This window comes from Cebus imitator, unplaced genomic scaffold, assembly GCF_001604975.1.
Source record: "Cebus imitator isolate Cc_AM_T3 unplaced genomic scaffold, Cebus_imitator-1.0 Scaffold373, whole genome shotgun sequence".
In the NCBI taxonomy this organism is placed as follows: Eukaryota; Metazoa; Chordata; class Mammalia; order Primates; family Cebidae; genus Cebus; species Cebus imitator.
The window spans coordinates 1,892,148-1,914,246 of record NW_016107688.1 but is presented as its reverse complement, the minus strand read 5'-3'; the positions used below and the strand labels follow the sequence as shown (position 1 = coordinate 1,914,246).

Genomic DNA, 22,099 nt, shown 5'->3' with positions numbered 1-22,099 from the left:
CAGGCTTAGATCCACAGAGATCATGCATAGATCCCTCTACCGGCTAGCATCAGAATCAAGACAAATACCCACTTACGAGTATCCTTGGTGTCCTTATCTCTGTGTTTAGGTTTAAATCCTACATAATAGAAGACCAGAAAACAAAGGAATAAAGCCTCACAAGTCGTTTTTATCCTGTATCCAGGGTTAGGCAACCTGAAAGCACAGTGAGACCGAACAGGTCAGTGGAACACGTTTGCTCTTTGTGGGAACTGGTATCCAGGGACCCCAGAGATGCACTTTAACTGGACGGTGGGAGGTCGGGGGCAGCAGGGGAGCAGAACTGTAAGAACTGAGGCTGGAGAAATAGGTCAAGATCAGAAACTGGAGCACCAGGAATGCCAGGCTAAGTACGTGGTGAGCCATTGGGAGTTTTTGAACTTGGAGTATTTATAACTAAAACTGTTTTAGAAAAATTTAATTTGGAATGTATGTTAGCAATAGATGGACATCTCACACTTATAATATTCTCAGAATGATTGGCTAACTCTGCATTTTGACGGTGTAGCTGCTCTTTAATTATGCTTAATTGTATAGGGTTATATTTTAACTTGTGTAGTTGTTCCATAAAGAACCGGAGGAACATGTGGCTGAAAGGCTACCATAGTAATTGAAGCTCGATCATCAACATGCCACTGAGGGCAATTTTTTAAGCTTGCCTGCTAAAATCTGTAAAATTCCAAACTACTTACCAGTTTAATTGTACTCAACCTATTTTCAAAAAGGATGCAAGTTAGCTTAAATTGGAATATAGCTTTAGCAAAATAACAAAACTATGATTTCTTTCTAAGCATTACTTACATGAAATCTCCCTGAACTACTGACTCAAGGGACATATCCATGATGTTCAAATACTAGAGCCATAGGGGAAAAAATCAATCTTTTATTTGCTAGATAAGAATTAGGTCAAAGAAAACATGCTTTATATTTTAGTTTCAGTTCAGATTTCTTTTTAAAAAACTGGAAATCAAAACCATTTGTGACATATCGGGGACAAGCACACATACGCAAACAATGATTTTATTATCCTGCATCATTTCCCCAGGAATAGTCACCGAACACATTACGTATCTCGAAAAGGATGAAGCTATTCAGAATTGATCTCTTTAGGCTAATATGAATTGGCATAGTATGTCAGCACAAATCCTATCATTTCGGGAAATCTCAAGATAATAAAATAATTTAACTGTATGTTCTATAAAATTTACAATGCATTTCCTCAATCTTCGAGCATTGCCATGCTCCTTTTAAGCTTTTGTCTCCACATGGCTCCTTCTTCAGCTCTCATTTTCTCTTCCTTTCCATCCATCCCTTTCTCTCTCTTTGCAATCTTTTTAGTCTTCGAAATGAGATTGGAGGAGCAGCCAGAAGAAAATACATGGTTCATTTTCTTCTAAATATACTCAAATTTCTATTTAAAATAATAGCTTCCTTCTATAATTGTTTTAGAAGCAGTAAGCTGACTTACAAACCACAGCTAATAACAAAAGCAACTCAATTTAGTTCTTTCTAGTAACTGCCTGAGGCACTGGCTAATGGTGAGAGAAAGCTACAAAAAACATTCCAAAGTGGGGAAAACAGCTACCATTAAATAGCTTTTGTTAAACCAGTGTTTTAAAAGGCATATGCTACAATTATAAGTGGGTTAAGGTTGGCAAGACTTTATAAGAGAAGGAATGGGAAAGAAAGGTCATTCCTCCTTAGCATCTTCACACCCTACACAGGAAGGAGTGCTGATCTGACTTGACCAAAGCTAAGAACACTGGGCTCTAGTCACTGTGGGCAAAGCTTTCGAAGGAATTAAGCCTTTCTCAGTGTTTGTGATCTCATAGACTCTTTCTAGAACACATAAAAATACTGATAACACCAAGAAAGAAAACCAGGCTTCCTTGGTAGAACTGGGGCTCCTTCCAGGAAGGTCGACATCTTTTAAATTTTGTAACATGTAAATGTATGACCAATATGGTTCTAAAATATTTCTACAAACTCTTTGCTACTACTTTCCTTAAGAGATGGTCCTTAGTTCACCTCTCCTTAACTGTGGACTGTGATTCACTTTTATCAATTAAGATATGACAGAAGGGAGGTCATTTCCAATGTTAGGCTGTGACCAGCCTATAGCTTCTTTCTTGGGCACTCTTTCTTTTTGAATAATTCACTATGGAAAAAGCCAGATGTTATATTGTGTAAGACAATAGAGAGGCTCACATGGAGTCAACTGAAGCTGCCAGAAAGAGCATGGAAGCAGCTTCTCCAATTCTTTCAAATAATTGTAGCCCTGGTCAACAACCTGACTGCAACCTAGTAAGGAACCCTGAGTGGAAACTGGCCAATCCCTCCCGGATTCCTGACCTTGAGAAACCTTTAGAAAATAAATGTTTGGGCCGGGCGCAGTGGCTCAAGCCTGTAATCCCAGCACTTTGGGAGGCCGAGGCGGGTGGATCGCGAGGTCAAGAGATCGAGACCATCCTGGTCAACATGGTGAAACCCCTTCTCTACTAAAAATACAAAAAATTAGCTGGGCATGGTGGCACGTGCCTGTAATCCCAGCTACTCAGGAGGCTGAGGCGGGAGAATTGCCTGAACCCAGGAGGCAGAGGTTGCGGTGAGCCGAGATCGCGCCATTGCACTCCAGCCTGGGTAACAAGAGCAAAACTCCATCTCAAAAAAAAAAAAAAGAAAATAAATATTTGTTGTTTAAGCTGCTCTTGGAGAAATTTGTTATACAGCAATAGATGACTAACATAATTATCATTTTAAAAATATAAATAAGCTAATTAGGAAGTGAGAAGTTGTGGTGCATGTGCCTGTATGCACTCTCTTTAGTGTCACTTGCTTCTCCTGTGCTTGAGTGATAGCACAGCTTGGAACTACTCCCAAAGGAAAGATGATATGACCATTTCTTCTTTCTCAGTTCCCTTTCTCCTCTCTCTCAGCATTTGAACAATACAGGGGGAGTGCTCTGAGTTTGATTTCCCTGTCCCAGCCAAGTCATTTCTTGATTGCGCTCCCCTTTGGTTGAGCTTATCTGCACAGAGAGTTATTTGGCAAAAGGATTCCTTTTCTGGATCTGAAAAGACCTGATGATATTTTAGTTTTGTTTTTTCCTTCTATGAATTTGAAAATGTTTGTTTTTATTACTGTTCTTTATCTTGCACCCTTCCCAGTGCTCTTCCTACTAATATCTCATCTCAACTGGAGAAGGAAGTAGATTAAACAGGCTTTTAAATCAAAGTAGAAGCTGTGGCCATCAACACATGCCACTCAGATCTCCTGCTGCAGGGAGAGTGGGAACAGATAGCACCAGTGGCTGTGTTCTGGATCCATCGCTAAACCCACACTTCTCAAGGCTGCTCTTAATGGGAGTCAGGGAGAGGACGGTGCAGATGCTAAAGCAGGCCTGCTTCTGTAAAATTGGGGGTCTTTTTCACAGGGGACTCCTCTGACAGGTAACTATGTCTCAAGAACCTCCCATTGGCCTACCCAAAATTTTCCTCAAACCGTCTGAGTCAGACACTCTGTCTTTCCAGTCCTCCTTCCGGAAGAGATTTCTTCTTCCTGAGGGTAACACACCTGCAGATCTCTGCACCTCCTTCCGTTCCCTCCACCCTTTCCCCCTTACACAGGCTGTTCCCAGTAACAATCTTGCACACATAATCTTGGAATCTGCTTCTAAGAGAACCCAACTAATGCATGTTCCTTTCATCCTCACACATTCAGGAGGCTGTTTAAGAAAAGGAGCTTCCCACTGTGCCAAAAGCTATGTCCCTTGAATTACGTGTCATGGTTCGGGGCCCAATAACCTAGACCTGATCTCAGCCAAAATGCCACGAGGCGATATCTATCCATTCTATATTCATGGCTAAGGCCCCTATACTAAAAGACAGACCAGTAAGAGAAAGGCACACAAATGTACTTAATGTAAGTTTGACATCACATGGAAGATTCAGAAGGCAATGAAGACTTGAAGAACTGGTAAATTTGTGTATTTTTTTTACTAGGTTTGATAAAGAAGTAGACAGCTATGCAAACATTGTAGATTTTAGAAAGTATGATTGGACAGTAATAAACTGGGGAGAACTCAGCAAGGCCCGTTTACTCAGATTCTTCCCTGGGACCCTGTGTCTTTTGCGATGAGGATGTTCCTTTACTCTGCCTATCAGGAAGTCACCTCTGGCCTGAGGGTCTTATGACCTGCTTGGAGAAACATCAGAAAATCTTTCCTAGGTTTTATTACATGCTTCAGGGGAAAAGGCTACAGGGAAGGAGAGAGCGACCTTCTTGCTTCTGCTGCTTTCTCAAATGTCTCATTACAGGGTGGCTTGTCCTGAACCCCATCATTGTGCAAGGAGAAATCACTACTTTAAGGAAACTTTCATTGGGAGTGTTGAGGCAGCTGGGACACAAGGGACACTTTGGCCATTTATCCCTTCTCTTTCTTTTCTGTCTCTAATGACAATATGACAGCTAGAGTTTGAGAGGACTTCTTCCGAACATGATTTGATTTTAAGAATATATTTAATACTTGAAATATGGGGAAGCCTTCCTTTGTGTGAAAGTAAGTAAATTTCTATCTTGTTAAAGATACAATTATTTGAGGTCACTGTTACTATCAGTAAAACTTAATCCTAACTGGTAGATTGACTTATTCATTAATCTCTGATCAATGACCATCTCTCATTGCCAACTTCTTAATAGCACCCTATTGACCCTAATGGTTGGTGTAGTTAAAGGCACCCATTTTCAAAATAACTTACAGTTTACAAGCAAAACTAATACAGAAAAAAATTGACATTTTGAAAAGCTACCTTAGAAAATGGTTAGTCTTATAAAAGATTTTATGTCCCAAAAAATATTTGCTTTAGCACTTTATTAAGTAAATTCTACTGTATCTCAAAATTTATTCATATATCATTTATTTCATGATAGATACTGTTGTTGGGGAAAGAAGCAGGAAGCCTATTAGAAAAACTTAACACTATATTTCGTAAAGTTTTTCACATTGAAGAAGAATGAGAAAAGAAGACATAGGCTCTGCTAATGATAGGCCTTGTGCAAGGCTGTTATCTCCACAACGTGAGCTCTGTTCATTTCTCATCTTGATCTATAGTAGTTTGGTAGATTCTGCTCACCATATTACTTGCATACCTGTAACAGAGCCTGCTAGTTACCTACCAAGATCTTTTGTCCCTTTTCCTGTTTGTTCATGGTAATAGAGTTAAAGCTTATTTATGGCAATCCAGATAAAGACAATACTTTACACCTTTCTTGCAGCTAGGTTTGGACCTGCAATTAATTTACTAGCTTTATCTGTTTAGAAGAGAACAGTTTTTGCTAAACTTCCTTCTATTTTCTGGAAACTGAAAGAGGATGATCCCAGGGCCACATCTGGCATCAACCATATAGAAGAGGGCAAAGTGGAAGGGGATGTGGAAGCTTCTTTAACAACTTTGCAGGTATGGTATATCTTTGCATTTGTTTAAGCATTAATAATTTCCTTCAATAATGTGTTGTAGCTGTCAGTGTTGAGAACATTTTTCTTAGTTTTTTTCCTAAGAATCATTTTTAAATTTAACATTTTTATTGCTTATTACTAGTATATAGAAATACTTCTGATGTATATATATCAAACTTGCATCTAGCAGCTTTGATAAATTCACTTACTAATTCTAATAGTTTATCTGTAGTGTCCTCAGTTTTTTAAATACATTATCAGTTTGCCCTGAATCATATCGTTTTCTTCCTTTCCAGCCCCGGCACAGGTTATTTTTTGATCTTGTCTTATTACAATTAATAAGGCTTTTTGTACGATAATAAATAGAAGTGGCGTGAAGAAGTCTTTCTCATATTCTTAATCAGAAATCCAAATTCTGATTAAGTAGGTCTGTAGTGGGACCTGAAATTCTACATTTATTTCTTTTTAAATATGTATTATGTATGTATTTAGAGATAGAGTCTCGCTCTGTCACCCAAGCTGGAGTGCAGTGGTGAGATCTCAGCTCACTACAACCTCCACCTTCTGGGCTTAAGCAATTTTCCTGACTCAACCTCCTGAGTAGCTGGGATTACAGGCATGTGCCACCACTCCCAGCTAATTTTTTGGTATTTTTTGTAGAGATGGGGTTTTGCCTTGTTGGCCAGACTGGCCTTGAACTCTCTGAACTGGCCTCGAGTGATCTACCCACTTCAGCCTCCCAAAGTGCTGATATTACAGGCATGAGCCACTGCTCCCAGCTAAAAGTCTACATTTCTAACAACCTTCCAGGTGATGCTGTTTTATCAATATACAAACCTTATTTTAAGTAGCAAAGGTGTGGTGAATATCCTTGTCTGATTCTCAGCACTGGGGATGGATCATTCAATATTTCTGCCATACACATGGTTTGTTCTAGAAGTTTTTTGCTTGTTTGATTTTGTGGATATCATGTATCAGATTAGGACTTTTTTTTTGTTTGTTTCTAGTTGATTTGTTAAAATTATTGAATATTACAGTTTATCAAATTATTGGCTACTTTTAATAAAATTCTCATTTTTTGTAGTATTCTGTTAATGTGGTGAATTACACTGATTTTCAAACTTGAATCAACCTTGCATTCCTGAGTTCAGTTCAACTAGGGTATGATATAATATTCTGTTTATGTGTTGTTAGATTCAATTTGCTAATATGCTATTTAAGACTTTTATGTCTATGTTCATCAGTAAAATTGGAAGGTAATTTTCATTTCTTTTAATATCCCTTTCAGATTGTGGTGTTATGATTACAATGACCTCATAATTTAATTTGGGAAATGGTCCCTTTATTTTTATGTTCTGAAAGGATTTGTGTAAGAATGGTTTATTTCTTCCTTAACTGAAAGAATTTACTGTTAAAGCATGTAGGCCTGGAATTTTATTTTTTTTTACAAGTTTTTAGTAGGGGATTTAATTGGATAAAGTATTTTTAGTTTGTTTCATTACCTCTTGTGTCAATTTTGGTAAACTTTGTTTTCCTAGGAAATTTTTCTTTTATTTAAATTTCCAAATTTATTGTCACAGTTATTTGTAATATTTTCTTATGATCTGAAGAAGTTGTCAGTACATCTCTTTTTCATTCCTGTGATTTAGAATCTGTACCTTATCTTTTTCTTGATAAGCCTTGCCAGATATTAATAAATTTCACAGCTTCTTAAAGTAATTGATTTGGTTTATCATTCATTGTCTCCATTTATTTGTTTTCTATTGTATTCATTTATGGACTGTCTTTCTTTTCTTCCTTTTTTTTTTTTCTTTGGGTTTCTTTTGCTGTACTTATCCAACTTTTTGAGACAGTATCTAGATTATCAAATTTTTAGTCTTTCTACTCTTCAAATATAATGCATTTAAAACTACAAATATCCCTCTCCCAGTTAAGCTACATCTTAACAATTCTGATGTCTATTTTTATTATTATACATTAAAAATATTTTCTGTTATCTACTGAGAATGCTTCTTGATACTTTAGTCAATTACTATTTCTAATTTTTCTAACCTTCAACATTTGGGGATTTTTAGACTAACATTTTTCTATCACTTTCAAGATTAATTCTGCTATGATCAGAAATACTCTGATTGACTTTTTATTCTTTGAAAGATTTAGGGATTGGTTTTATGCCTAGCATATCATCAGTTTTGACAAATGACTCATATACATATTTACTTCCCCTCTATCACCACATTTTGTGCTATTGTCGTCATGATTTTGAATTCTGTATGTATTTTAAGTTTCATAAAAACGCTATTGTGTTTTTGTTCAGTCAATATTTATTAATTTTTTCCTATACCTTTATCTTGTTTCTTCATTAATTCCTGCAGTTTTATGTCTTTGTCTAGAGTAACTTTTCATCTCCCTGAAACCTTATTTATTTATTTAAATTCAGGTCTTCTGGCAATGAACTTGTCAGTGTTTGTCTGCAAATGTCTGTTTTTAACTGGAACTGTTGAAAGATCATCTTCAAGAGTATGTTATTTTAGGTTGTCACCTATTTTTGAACTCTTTAAAATTGTCATTCTATTGCCAACTGGCTTCTACCACTTTTATGAGAAATTAGCTGTATTTCTTGTTGCTTCTTTGAAGATAATACATTTTATTCTCCTCTGGTTTTGTTTAATGTTTTGCTTTTCTTTTTTTTCTTTTTCCTTTTTTTTTTTAGAAATTGTATGATTATGTATCCAGAGGTGGTTTGTTTGCATTTATCCTACTTGGTGTTCATGTTCATGTTTCCTCTTGAATTTTTGAGTTAATGTCGTTTATCACTTTTAGAACTAATTTTTTTCATTATCTTTTAAATATCGTTTCTTCACATTTTCTCTTTCCTGCCCTCCTGAGACTTTAGCGGCACATATGTTAGATTATTTCACAGTTCCAATATGTCTCATGCTTTTTATAAATTTTCCATCATTTTTCATCTTTGTTTAAGCCTGAATATTTTCTACCATCATAATTTCAAATTTACAAAACCATTCTTCTGTGTTTAGTCTGGGGTCAAACCCATCTACTAGTTTTTAAATTTTTTATGATATTTTGTGATTCTCTAATTTTCATTTGATTCCGTTTATGGATTTCAGTTCTCCACTGAAATATTTCATTTTGTCATATATTGTTTTTAACATGATAATCTGTTATTGTAAAGTGTATGTAAAATAACTCCTGGAAATTTTGGATAGTTTTTTTTTCCTCTTGACTCTGACATATCTGTAATTTTTTTCTGAATGACAGATGTCGTAAAAAAAAAAATTGAAGTGATTCTAGACGATACATTCACCTTATCCTCTGGTAGGCTGCCTGAGTTAAGATGATCATCTTAATCTAATCAAGAAATGAACCAACTGAATTGCAGTTTTATAGGTCTCTTCCACCTCTGGTTCTACCCTGTTTCCATGCCTGACCTGATTTCTAGGATTCTTCTTTGATAAGTCCTGAATTCTAGTTAACATATTCTCAGCACTGGAAGATTGGAATGAATTCAGCTCCTTCACTGACTTTTGATTGATTTTGTTGCCTTTCACCTTACACAACATAAGATTTGTCGAATGCATATCTGGGAGCTAAAACTTTTATGGATATAGAGAATCCAATGATAGATACTAGAGATTGGAAGGGGTGGGTGGAGATGTTGGGGGGAACAGGAGCAGTTGGTTATAGATATAAACATACAGTTAGATAGAAGTAACTTCTAATGTTTAACAGCAGGCCTGGGTGACTATATTTAGCAAAAATAGTGTGTATATTTCAGAGTAACTAGGAGAGAGGACTTGAAATAATGTCAACATATAAAAATAATAAACATTCAAGGTGATGAATACCCTGATGACCCTGACTTGATCATTACACATCCTTTGCATGTAACACACAAATGTATCCCTGAAACATGTAAATTATTATATATCAATAAAAGGAATTTTAAAAAACCTGAATAATTGGGAACAAAATACTGTCAAATGCCGAGGGGGAATGTAAAAGTGACTTGGACTCATTTCTCTGTGCATTCTTTCTCTCAAGGATCTCTTCCTTTATGCTCCAGCCTCAACATTTTTAAAAGCAATTGTCAAATTTTAATAATATTTAGAAATCCAGACTCTATGTTGGAAAATAAAAAAGTGAGTGCTTTTAATTGCACAGTTAACCAGAAAAATGTGAAAGAACCTTATATTTCTTGTCTCTATAGAGATCTATTTCATGTTATCAAAATGAATATAATTTTATTAAAAAACAAATAGGCATAGTCTAATTAATATTCAACACTAAACTTAATAAAATCTAATCTGCTTAGTTGATCCTACTTCTTAAGCTGACATGACTAGAAACCAACTGGTCAGGCAATAGCCAAAGTCAAAATGGAAAATAAACACACTTGGAGCACTTACTCTTTCGCATATGCGGTAGTCTGTGCTGAGATTTTCAAAATGGCTGATTTTGAGTCACTGACAGATAGCATTTTTAAAGTTGGTTGTTTTTATTAGCTGAAGAGTAAAGTTGGCATCCTGTTGAGATGAAGTTCAGTGAGGTTTATGGTTGTTCTTTCCATTTCTGGGCTCTTGTCCTATGAGATATTATCCATTTCAAAAAGTTGTGCTATTTCAGCAATTTCTTGTTCAACATTGACGGTTGCCATTTCACAAATATTAGAGAGATTGAAAAGACCTATAAGATCATTAAATCTATCCCCCTGGCACTGTAGGCAAAGCAAGTGAAGCAAAACTATTATTTTTCTTGTGGGTTATATTTGGTAGGGTTGTTTCTAGTAAAAATAATATTGAGTGAACGGGGTGAGGGTGCCTAGGTAAGTAAAAAGTTTCTGGCAGGAAGTTTTATTATTGCTTTTCTTTTTTTACCAGTTTGAACATTATTAATAATTGGGTGCCTATTTTATATCCCAAATGCATATTTTAAAACAAATTGTGGGTTCAATTTATACTGTTCATTTAAAGCTCACATTCTGGCTAATTTTAGCATTGATTTGATAAGTTAGTTTTGAATGGATTTCCGCAACTGATAGTCTTGGAAATCATCATATCAGTATGTAAAGCAATAAAAAATATGTACACTGTATTATCTTTAATATAAGAATTTCATAGATGTTTGCATTTTTCTAAGGTTTAATGGTGGCAAAGGGTTCTGGTTTGTATTACAGTTAAATATTATTGAAGATCATGAAATTCATTCTTACACATTAACGTTCAACATGAAAATACAGTAAGGAAACATCCATGTACAATTATTCAAATATTAGGGTGTGTATTCATTATATTTAATTAAAACTAAAATTTAGAAATTTAAGTGTTTTATAAATATCTACTTTTTCACAAAGTATCCATGAATCCATTCTTTTGGTATAGAAAATTACCAGAAATATTAAATGCCATATTTAAATACCAGAAAGATTTCTTTATAACCATATATCCAAAATACTTCTGATTTTTCTTGTTTTAAATACTATTTGATTAAATCCACCAAATGTATTTTTCTAGCATAAGCTTTACAATACAAATCGAGCCACACATAAATGAGGAACAATCCCTCAGGAAATATCGAAACATCACCTTTTACAAATAAATTACAAGAAAAAATAGCAAGAAAGTAAAGGAGACTACATATCAGCAATTACACTGTCATTAGTAGAAACTAGTTCTGAAAGGTTTGTCTTCTAAGAACTCCTGAAATGGGGCGGGGGGTGTGTGCAATTAAAGCTGTTTCTTTGGGTCCCTACTACATTATTTAATTTTTGCTTACTGTGTTTGGAAAGCACAAAGAATCAAACGTTTTATGAAAATGCTTTATCAACCTTCTAAACTATTGTAGAATAAATTGTGGTTCCCACTGTCACTTGCCTGGTGGTAGACATACCCTAAAATGTCTATACATTTCTGGTACAAAATAATTTAATATTATATCACTATACTCTCAAAGCACACTCAGAAAACAGACCCTGCAGGCAATCTCAACTCCAAAGACTACCTTACGATACAGTGTGAAGTTTGAAGTTAAGACTAGGCTGTGGCTGCTCATACTCCAGTACCAAAAATAAAATGCCATTTGCAAAATTCCACTCCTCTTATCCTGCTTTAACTGTATAACCCAGTGTTATCTGAATAATGGAACAGTACAAACAGAATTAGTACAAACTAAGTTCTCCTGGCATGTATAACAAATAATATGTATGAAGATTTCTATAAGTACAGAGTCTTTCTGTTGGAAGAGTAATTATGTAAATCCACATATGATATTTTGATATTAATACTTTAAAGATTTTTAACAAGATTAGAGACTTTTTGGCAGGAGATTGACAGTTAATAGGTGAGCAGTAGGGTAAACCCATTAGGTCAAAGGAGGAAACCCTTGAGAAATAATTTTTTTAAAAATCTGTTCTAATGAGGAGTTGCACACATGTTTTAATCTATGCAAGGTGGTTTCACTTGCTGTAATAACATTGGATCCATACTTCCACTTCCCGGGTCTTGTGAGAGATGCTCCTTCAGCTGATGTCAGGAGCATGGATTTTTTTCTCATAAGGTAAGCATCTTTCAACACTAAGTGTGATTATGTTTTAATGCTGTAGCACTTATTTTATATATATATATCATTGCTCCTAAATGCAAAATATCTCTTTTATGTGATGCTCACCCTCCTCCCTCCCCAAATACAGTCTGTTTCAGAATGAAAAAAACTAGCAGTGCTGAATTTATTGAGAATTTGTATGATGATTTTCAATGGATGCCCCCCTCTAAAGAACATTCAAATGTAAATTTGACCACACACCAATGTCACTCTCTGCCCCCTCATTCTCTGCTTACTGTGTGGGCATCCCTACTGTAACTATATGCTAGAATCTTAAATCTTTAGGAAATTTGTAGCCCGCCTAATCTTATCCTCTCATTTAAAGAGAAACAAAATCCAGGAAGACTTAACTTGCCCAAGTTATAGTAGGTCGCAGTAAAGTTGCTACTAGGCACAAAGTGGTTTGGACTCCCGCCAGTGTTGTGTGACCTGTGGCATGTCTCTGTGCATGAGGGACGGTGCCTTCTCCAGTACTGGTACATCTTCTCCCAGCTAATTGTCAGGGATCACTCTTCCTGTCCTGGAGATGATGTGGACTTCTTGACCTTTGTATTGCTGCCCAATTGGCTCCTACACTGCCAACCTGCAAGAAATTCTAGATTTTCCTCTCTGAAAAATGAAAATATAAATTTAAAAATGAAAATATTTAAAAAGATGCAAATAAAATATAATTGCAGCAATAACAGCATAATCCTGGCAACTCGTTTTATACATTTAGGATACCACAATTTTGAATGTTAAAATGCTAAATTAGAAATAAAGAATCTAGTTTGGGGCTTCGTTCTAACCACCGTTTAAAGTTTTGGTAAATTTCTTAATCCCTCTGTTTCTCATTTGCCTTATCTGTAATTTAAGAGGATTGTACTGGGTGATTCTTAAGGTCCCTTCCAGCAAGAAATGTTTGTGATACTTTACTATGCAAAGCAAAGTGGAGAACTGAGATAACCACATAACAGTATCAAAGAGTAAACAAGTCTCAATATTTTACTTTTCTCATCCACATATTTTAGATAAAAATTACTTTTAAATCCTACATGATCAGTGAAATCACCTCTGCTTTAACTTTACTCTGTGTGCCAATGGCTGCAGCCAGAAGTCCTTGCTTTCCTCATACCTACTGAATCCGGCGGACCATGTTAATCAGAATGTTAGCTTGAGCCTTGTGAAATTGGCATACACTGCGCTTATATTAAAATGGATCCACATTCCCTGTGGCAGAATCAGATCACCAATGCACACAAATATAAATAAGTGGAAAACTTCAAGGCTTGTTTACATAAGTACATTCCAGCTTATATGTGAAGGTTTTGCAATTAGGAGAATTTTGCTTGTCAAAACTGGTCATTTAAAATTGGTTCTCACTTGCTCTTCCCTGTGATTTTTTTTTAACAGTGATTTTTAAATACCTTCTTCACCAAAAATAAGTTTAAGTGTCTATTCAATTCATTTGCACTTCTACTTCCCCAGCTTTTCCTGGTGTTTATTTTTCCTTGCATGTAGCATTAAATAGTTCTGCTCCAGTTCCCCTGTATTAACCCTGGGGCTGAATTTTGCCTTTATATGCACTTACTAACACATCGGTAGTAGAGTAAACTTTTAGTTGAGTCCTTCAAAGAATATTTGAGCCTATCGTTAGAACAATGCCTGCATCTAAAGAATAATTTGTTCACCATTTTTCACATTTCAAAAATTTTCCTGAGAACAACCAATTTTTAAAACCTCTGCTGTGAAATCCTCTATTTCCCATTGAGGCTAAAATGGAAATAGTTTCCCAATTAAATATTTCTCTTTACTGTATTCCCCATCCCCAAACTAAGTCTTTTTTTTTTCTGTTTTTAGTCCAGCAGTGGACAGTGTATTCAAAATAGGAATCAAGTTAATGCCTTACAAGGTATAGTATCACTCTCTCTTCTCATCTTCTTCCCCTTTGATGAGATAACCTAGTAAATCCAGGTTGCTTTTCCTAATGCAGTTGTACTCTATGCTGATGGTTTTGCAGATTTTCCCACAATACCCTTCAAATCCTTTTCTGGATGTATGTTCTGCATAATTGGCTCCTTGATCCTGCACTTATTAGTTTGTATCTTTTTACCTGAACTGCATTTGGCATCCTCTGCCTTAATCACCCACAATTCAAAGCCTTTTCAATCTAATAATATTGCACCTTATTATTTGCTAAGACTTCAATTTTAGTATCACCAGCAAATTCAATGATCTTTTCTTCTCTGCACATGTCCCAAAATATGTAGGTCTTATTCCGGGAGCTCTGGAAAGCATTTAATTTCCTACCTCCTTGGAAGCTGAGCTTGCCATATATGACGGCTTTTTGTCTACTACTCTTAAATTAGTTTTCTGCTACAATATGCTATTTTACCTCCCATTCCCTTAGTCTGCTTTAGATATAAATCTTCGATGTGAAACCTTGTCAAATGCTCCTTGAAAACATTTTTTCTTATCTATCGAGGCAGTGATGCCATCCAAGAGCTCTGGAAGATTAGCTAAATATGGTCCCCCATGTGTGAGTCCTTCTTGACTATCTCCACGCAATCTTGCTAGAATTCTCTCTGACATTCGGAGGAAGCCAAGCAGTCTCTTAAGGTAGACATTGGACAGACAAGGCAAGAAATAAGGATTTCTAGTTTTATTCCCTGACATGATTAGGGACAGAGGAGTAGAGCCCAGTTTTTCTGGGGCTTATCTAGAGAGGCCTACATGTTGGTGAAGTGGGGTTTGTTTCACGAAAGTCAGATGTGACCAAAGTACAGTTGTGTGCAGCCTAGGAGTTCATGCAGGCACTCAGTGTGGCCTGTCCAGGCAGTCTGGGCAGATGAGCTGTGAGACTTTATTAAGCATTTACAGTATGGCAACCCTTTTCTTTTCTTTGTTTCTTTTTTTTTATTTTTCTTTTTTGAGATGGAGTTTTACTCTGTCACTGAGGCTGGAGAACAATGGCACAATCTGGGCTCACTTGCAACCTCCACCTACCAGGTTCAAGCAATTCTCCTGCCGCTGCCTCCTGAGTAGCTGGGATTGCAGGCACGTGCCACCATGCTCAGCTAATTTTTTTTTTTTTTTTTTTTTTAGTGGAGACAGGGTTTCACTATGTTGACCAGTGTGATCTTGAACCCCTAACCTCAAATGTTCCACTTGCCTTGGCCTCCCAAAGTGCTGGGATTACAGGCATAAGCCACTGCGCCCGGCCAAGCAGACTACGCTCTAAACCATTTATAGCCTTTTAACCTAAGAACATGATTTTGTAATAAATATAGACTTACAGAAAATTGTAGAAAAAATGCAGTGAATTTTCACCTCTCTTTCACCTTGCTTCTCCTAATGTTAGCATCTTGCATAATCATGGTATGTTTATTAAAACTTAGAAATTAAATGGGTATAATGTTATTAATGAAACTCTAAAGTATTACATTTTTTTCAAGTTTGTCCCTTTATGTTCTTTTTTTCTGCACTAAGTTGTGCTTTATGAATCTTCTCCAATTCGTGACAACTCCTTGTCTTTCTTTGCTGGTCTGTGACAGTCTTGTTGTTTCTCATGATCAGATACACTTTTGAAGAGTATCACTTGGGTATTTTGTAGACTGACATCCAGTGGTTTTCTTTTACCTTCTGGTGTTATCTCACAATTACCTTAAGACATTATGCACTTTTGGGCAGTAATACCACAGAAATAATGTGACCTTCCCAGTGAAGGGCACATCAAGGAATAATGTTAACCTTAATCATTTGTCAAGATAGTGTCTGCCAGGTTTCTCCACAGTAGAGTGACTATTTTTCCTATTGTACATAATAAAGATCTTTATGGAGATACTTTGAAGTTATTCAAATGCTGTTTTTCTCCTCAAACTTCTGCGTATTAATTTTAGCATCCATCAGTGTAGCTTGCCTACAATTATTATTGCAATGGTTGCGTATTGGTGATTTTCAACTTCCCTCATTTCTTCTACATTTATTAATTGCAATTTTTCTGTTAAAAAAATCTCTCTTCCTTTCTTCTTTTTTTAAAAAACAAAGAAATCATTTTCTCTGAAGAAAATGGTTTCACCTTAATATAATGCAATTACCTTTTTTATAAAAGAAAAAGAGCTTTCCTTTTATTCATTTATTTATTTAATTATTTACATCAGTGTAAACTCATGGATATTTATTTCATTCTGAGGGTGATGTATAAGACAGCCTCCAAAATTTGAACAATATGAAAGTATTGATAATTATGTAGGAGAATATCAGCAATGTCTATGTAAAAATGTATCTAGGAAAATATGTTTACACGGGTACTTAGCGTAATAGTTTATCTGATGGATAAAATCGTTTACTAGGATTACCCCAAAGACAACCAGATTTGCATCAATGAATTAAAAATTTAAAAACCACCATCATTCCTGTATCTCACCTGATGAAATGTAGGGTTGGAGGGAGGTGAAAACAGAGAGATATAGATTCAGCATCAGAAATGGTTGCGTAGTAATTCTAATAATTCAGGAACAGGGCAGGTAGCAGAGTGTGATATTTGAAGGGCACAAAATGATGCCTACAAGCTGTCCATGGAGGAAGTCATGTCTGGGGAATGGGAAGTACTGGCATATAGCAGAGAAAATTGAAACTGATAGGAGGGATGATGAAATAACTCTGCCAAAAGTGCCTTGCTCACCCAAGGCTGTTATTAATAAGTTGCTGACACATAGTCACAGAACTTATTGCTGATGCACCAGACCTTGGTAATCAACAAAACTGAATCCCAGAAGGATAAGACTGAGGGTACTGATATAACTCCTGTCCCTGTCGTACCTAGCTCAGGACGAGCACAGTCCTGGGCCTACAGGTCTAACTGTCACCATATCCAGTTGCAGGGAGAAGTAGATAAAAGCAGGAGAAGTGAAGCAGTGGTGAGAATGCCTTCATCAAGCAGATAATCAAAGTTTTATAGCAATATTTTGTTGACCACATCTATTCATCCATTTTTCCATCTATCCCTTTGCTTCTTCAACAAATATTTACAGAGTACATATTGTATTTCAAATACTGTGATAAGCTCTGAGAGCTCACTGGTAAACAAGACATAATCCTTGCTCTCCAGAGACATTTATAATCTTCAATTTTCCTCTAAGCCACTGCTTGAAAATTCCTGCCTCCAAATTATACATTCATCAATTCAGAATATTTGTAATCGAGATCTATAATGATTTCTAGGCCACAATATGTTATAGAGATATAAAGATAAAAGTTGGTGGATTTGTTCTAAACCAGTCTCTTGTTATGTAGAGGTAAGATAAAGTCTCTGGACCTGATACATAAACAAAGTTGTGATGCAGCCTGGTAAGTACTATGATGGAGATTTGCACAAGATCAGTGACAACAGGTGGAAGAGGTACCTAATTTAGACCAGAACCATCCAAGGATTTTTAATAGCAAAGACATTGCCCCAAGTCCTGAAGGAAGAGTGAAGGTTTTCAAGTTAAGCAAGTATTGAAAGGATTGCAAAAGATTAACCAATTCTGAATGCAAGAGACAGCAAATTGCACTTACTATATAGCAAGTCATAGAGTGAGGCAGGATTATAGTGATGGAGCACCTGGCCAGGAGAGAGCTAACTTGGGAAAGTAGAGAGCAGACAAAAAGCAGATAACAAAGCACCTTGGAAAATCCTCTACAGAGATTAAATTTTATCCTGAAGGGCACCAGAAGCTATTTAGGGGGGAAAAAAAACAAGAAGAAGAAAAGGTGGCTTGATCAGGTTTAGATTTGGGGTAATCACTTTGGAGGCAGTATAAAGAATAGATACATGAGATGTAACACAATAGACAAGATGGCAAGAAAGAAAACCATTAAAATAAATCAGTCAAGAAATAAACAATACAGGGGGCAGCGATGCTGGTACAAAGGATGGGATGGATTCTGTATGCATGTATGTAGAATATGTGGATGTAGTTATTGCGTGACTGGGAAAATAGGGTACCATCCTCACGAAGAAGGAAAACTAGAGGTGCAGCAGATATAAGTGAGAAATCGATTTGCACATGATTAATTAGAGGTTCTTATTTTTAAAAATTGGGAAATGCCCAAATAAAAGTCATAATTCTGGGGCTCTGAAAAATCTGAACCTGATATAATGATTTGGGAATCATGTATTCAACATTCTAGTCATTTCTCATTTTCTAGATGTCAGGCTGTGTTAGAAATGCCATTGAATGATATGAATAGAGTCCCTGTCATCAAGGAACCTACAAGCTGAAATACAGAAGACAGCAAGGCCAGAAAAACAGAAACAATCTTGTGGAGTGGTATAAGAGATTCTCAACTCTTTTTTTTTTTTTTCTCGTCATTTTTTCTCCAGTTTTCCTCAAACTTCCATGTGCATATGAATTGCCTAGGGATTTTTTTTTTTCTTTTTTTTTTTTTTTTGAGACAGGGGTCTCACTCTGTCACCTAGGCTGGTCTGGAGTGCAATAAAATGATCTTGGCTCTCTGCAACCTCTGCTTCCCAGGTCCAAGCAGCTCTCCTGTATCAGCCTCCCAAGTAGCTGGGATTACAAGAATGCACCTCCATATCCAGCTAATTTTTGTATTTTTAGAAGAAACGGGCCGGGCGCGGTGGCTCAAGCCTGTAATCCCAGCACTTTGGGAGGCCGAGGCGGGTGGATCATGAGGTCAACAGATCGAGACCATCCTGGTCAACATGGTGAAACCCCGTCTCTACTAAAAATACAAAAAATTAGCTGGGCATGGTGGTGTGTGCCTATAATCCCAGCTACTCAGGAGGCTGAGGCAGGAGAATTGCCTGAACCCAGGAGGTGGAGGTTGCGGTGAGCCGAGATCGCGCCATTGCACTCCAGCCTGGGTAACAAGAGCGAAACTCCGTCTCAAAAAAAAAAAAAAGAAGAAACGAGGTTTCACCATGTTGGCCAGGCTGGTCTCCGACTTCTGACCTCAGCCTCAACCTTGCAAAGTGCTGGGATTACAGGGGTGACCCATGGTGCCCGGCCACCTGGGGATCTTAATAAGGTGAAGATTCTGATTCCATAGTAGGTCTGAGGTGGGGGCTGAAGTTCTGCATTCCTCACATGACGATGATGATGATGAAGCTGCTGGTCTGTGGACCTCACTGTAAAGAGTGGCTGTTACCTTCGAGTCAAAGTAGCTAAGAGACATCATTAGAGAGAAGACTGTTAGACAGACCAAGCGAGGGAGGTGCTGACCACTGGGACAGAAGGAGGGAATGATGACAGGAAAAGGAGAACCAATTCTCCATGAAAGAAGACTTGTGAGCACCGGCCGCACCATTCACCACAGGCTATTCATGTAACTTCTATGAATCTGCTCAAATCCGAATTCTGCTAATGAATGAGATAAATATTATTAACACATTTTATTTACTGATTTTTTTTTTTTTTTGAGATAGAGTTTCACTCTTTTTGCCCAAGCTGTAGTGCAATGGCTTGATCTCGGCTCACTGCAACCTCTGTTTCCTGGGTTCAAGCAATTCTCCTGCCTCAGCCGCTTTAGTAGCTGGGATTACAGGCATCTAGCACCATGCCCAGCGAATTTTTTGTATTTTTAGTAGAGACAGGGTTTCACCATGTTGACTAGGCTGGTCTGGAACTCCAGATCTCAGCTGATCCACCTGCCTCAACCTCCGAAAGTCCTGGGATTACAGGCATGAGCCACCACTCCCAGCCTGACTTTTTCCTTTAATGTAATACAAGGATTCTAGAGAAGGAGTGTGAAATGGATTCAGATCTTCAGTTTGAACTCCATGTCTGTTTTATTGATGTGTTACATGGATAGAGTTTACTTTCTCTCTCCACGGCTCAGTTTCCTATTCTGACAATACCAAGATAGTATTTGCTATGGTCTGAATGTTTATGTCCCCCCAAAATTCTCATGGTGAAACCCAGTTACCATTGTGATGATGTCAGGAGGTGGGGCCTTCCGGCAATGATTAGGTCATGGAGGCAGAGCACTCAAGGAGGGGACCAGTGCCTTTATAACAGAGTCCAAGGGAGCTCCCATCCTTTCTGCCATGTGAGGACACAATGAGAAGGCTCTGCTCTGTGAAATAGAATGTGGGCCCTCACCAGCCACCCAATCTCCCAGCACCCTGATCTTGGACTTCCAGGCTTCAGAACAGTGAGAAACAAATCTGTGTTGTTTATCGGTTTATGGTATTTTTGTCACAGCTACTTGAATGAACTAAGATAGCGCTTCCTTCCTCACAGGGCTCTTTACAGATCATAGACTAAGGGACACTAAGGTGCCTACGGCAGGACCTGGAAAAGAATACTTGCTGCTTCTCTTATTTCGTTCATCCTTTCCTTTCTTTAGGGAAAAAGCTTTTCTCCATGTGAGAAAGAAGATTCCCGAGACTCTGGGCACATTGAAGTCATGTGCTCACTATTTCTGGGACAGGGAGTCTCTTAAAGAGTGATTTTCAGGCCAGTAGCCCTGGCATCACTATAAGTGTGTTAGAAATGAGATTTCATGGACGTTAAACTTACCACTGAATCTCTGGGAACGGAGCTTAGGAATATATGTTATAGCAAGGTTTTTAGGAGATTCTTACAGATGACAAAGTCCAAGAACCACTGCTCTACATGATTCCAGCCCAAATGAGATTCCCTGCTTCCAGGATTTGTGGGTTATGTGTGCCCCAGGTGCATGTGTTTCTTGTCAGTCAAGTGAGGATCTGAGATCCCAAACAGGTCTATGAAAGAAACACTCAACTCCCTCCTCAGCCCCTCAGGCCAAGACTAAGGGCTGGCTAGAACTTCTCCCAAATTCCCTCTCTCAGGTTAATGTTGTTAAATAAAACCACTTTCAGGTGATCTGATCATCACAGTTTTACACGCTTATACATAGCAAAGATTTCCCTTTATATTTGTAAAAATTAATCAGAGAGGTCTCAGAGTGAAAAGCGAGCACAGCTAAAGTGGCTGGCCTGGGCCCTAGACCAAAGCTTTGACTCCAATTCTCTTTTTCGCTGCTTAAAAGAGATTCTCAATATAACAATAGCTTCTAGATTTGATTTTTTCCTAAAAACATCCCTTATCAAATCAATACATTCCATGAACCAGACCACATCCAGTGTTTGTTTTGAAAGCCTGTACAATTTGAGCTCTGTCTTCAGAAAATTCTCTTAGCTCTATGAAAATTACCCTGAGCACATTGTCTTTCTTCTCTCAATTAGCAAAGATCTGCTCATGGCTCAGTCACCAAAAAAATAAAATAAAATAACAATATATGTCAGAAAAATGGAAAGCTATTGTTCTCCCTTAGGCATTGCAGTAAAGCATAATGACATATGGGACAATGGAGAAATCTGCAGAAAGCCCTTCAGAGTTTTAGCCTAGAGACAGGCCCAAATCACTAGCCAGTATTAAAAGTATAATCCTAGACTACCTTTAAAATATACTTTGCCCCTATAACTGGGATGATCAAAATTCCATTTTAAACAACACACCAAAAATTCAAATGCATAATAGAGAAAATATATAAAGTGATGACTTAAAAATCAACGATTCTCTTTCTTGCTCTCTCTTTCTGACCCATACAAAAACATACACATGTGCACATACACACACACACACACGCATGAAAAGAAAAAATTACTAATAGTTGTCTCCACACAAGACTAAACTCTATTCCAAATGGTTTTAAGGCAATGGAAAGGGGTGAGAAAACTTGCTCAGAGATCTGTGAAAACCTACAAGATTCCTTGTGATCGAAGGACTGCTTGTTTGGAAGACTAATGAAACTAATGAGTTCTCACTTCTGCAAGGGTATGGGAACAGCAAATGCCTGCCTCAGTTAGGATATCTGGTAAAACTTGCTTTTTAAGAAAACAGAGCATTGATACTTTATATAATAGATACTAAATATTGTGTGCATATTGTGTGCATGAAATCATGTTTTAGACAACATTTACATAAGAAAATGACTTTAATGTTTCAAATTTAAAAAGTTAATCGTGTTTTATTT

At 37.1% G+C, this 22,099-nt stretch overlaps 1 long non-coding RNA gene across 1 annotated transcript; it reads left to right on the top strand.

Annotated features, from left to right (window-relative positions):
• Positions 1–4,511: 4,511 nt before the first annotated feature.
• Positions 4,512–9,481, top strand: LOC119468064. Its single transcript, XR_005196689.1, has 3 exons — positions 4,512–4,597; positions 5,314–5,495; positions 8,835–9,481. It is a non-coding gene; the product is annotated as an uncharacterized LOC119468064 (long non-coding RNA).
• The last annotated feature ends 12,618 nt before the right edge of the window (positions 9,482–22,099 follow it).